Consider the following 1,849-nt stretch of genomic DNA (forward strand, 5'->3'; position numbering starts at 1 on the left):
TTGCTTTTTTGTCCCATTTTTCTAAGATATTAATGGTGATGCTGAGAGAGGCTCTCAGGTCAGAGGCTGTAATCATTTTTAGGACGGATCAGGCTATCTTTGCTTGGAGATCCATATTGGAAGTGGGGGAAGGGGCTAGTTCCCTTCTTCACAGACCAGAACCAGTATGCTTGGGTGGGACTGGGGGCAGAGTCAGGATAGTGATACTTAGTTACTGTAAGGTGTTGTTATACATTTGACTTTGTGAAGGTGTTATCTTTGTGCCTCATAGCCTCTATTATGTTGCAAAAAAACAACCGAGTTTCCATTTCCAGGTCTGATATTTGTAATGCTTATCTGCCAGTTCCTAAGGACTGTTTTTCCTAAAAGCAACACCATATATACATATTAATTAATACAGTTTAAATTACCTAGTTCAGAGGGCCCTAGCCTGCACTGACTTTAATCCTCATTCAATTGAGATTAGTTAATTCAGACAGAAGCCAATTTTAATTTGGACTACAGATGTCCATGTGTATATAGCGATGGCTGTAGTCCGAATGAAACTTAGAAAAACATAATATCTGTCAACAGCCTGTTTGACTATATTGTAAAGAAGTGTTTCTATTGACTTGATTTTTCTCATCACAGCCCTTTACAACCCAAAGCAGAAGAGAAATGCACACACATAGCACACATGAGATTACACACTTGTTAAAACTAGGATTTTTAGAAATAAGCTGAGGAGAAGATCTTGTACATCAAGAGTGCAACAAAGAATTGTATTTCTAAAATGTTTCACAAGAGAAAACTTAATGTTATGTACCAAGAATATGATAAAACTGGCTATTGAGTCATCAAGTCTCAAGGAAAACTAAACAAGGGCTGGAGACGAAGAAAGTTACTAAAATTGGAAATTACTCATCAGATTCTTAAATTCTGTTAAATGTAAAACAACACCTTCAGAGAAAGGGGGGAAACCCCTTGGATATCTGAACATTAACTTAATACCATGTCTTGGGCTTCTAAGCCGTAAGAAGGTAATGAACTCCAATTCCTTTCTTTTTTGTAAAGCTACAGTTTTCTTCCTTAAAATAGCAAGTGTCAACCTTTTATGAAGGACCATAAACATTTCTCATCATCCCCAACTTTGGCCAGTAGAGGCAGCTTAGGAAAAAAAAAATAGAGGGGTGTGGAGGGTGTCCTTTTCTTTACTGTTTTATGAAGTATGAACAAGTCGTAAAGCAAATTTTATTCTCTTTCCTATAATTTTATTTTCTTCTAATAATCATTCAGATTTCTCCATAGTGCCTATTCAAGTTCCAAGCTTAACGTATCTGTTAAACATTTCCCTTTCTTCTTGTGGTTACACTTGGTGGAATAATATTTTAATTTAATTTCCCTACAATCCTTAAGTTTACCAAACTAATTATAAGATTCTCAAAAACCTAAATTTCTCCTGATACATGTTAAGTCATGTGAAGTCTTCACCCCCAAAATGCTGGTATCCATTACTATCCACACTTGCTGAAGACCCACTAAAGAGATTCTATTTAAACCTTCATCAGGATAATAAAGTGAAGTACCAAAGAAGAGGGGGAAAGTTCTTGTTTTCACAACAACTTCTGTAGATGGCCATTATCCATGAAATCATGCTCATGTAGAAAAGGAACATGGCGGCCCACTCAAGAAGCTTGCAAAATGAATAGACTTTAAAGTATCCTAGGAGAAGGAGAGTTATTCAGGTTGGCACTAGACTTTTCCTTTAGAGAACATGTTAGGCTATAGAGGAACTGTTCAGGAAGTAAGCAGGCACTCCATTAAAGCTCAAAGACCAAATAAGGAACATCCAAAGCCAAGTTTGCAATTC

The sequence above is a fragment of the Gavialis gangeticus genome, unplaced genomic scaffold, assembly GCF_001723915.1.
Source record: "Gavialis gangeticus isolate Ggan-Ray unplaced genomic scaffold, GavGan_comp1, whole genome shotgun sequence".
Lineage (NCBI taxonomy): Eukaryota > Metazoa > Chordata > Crocodylia > Gavialidae > Gavialis > Gavialis gangeticus.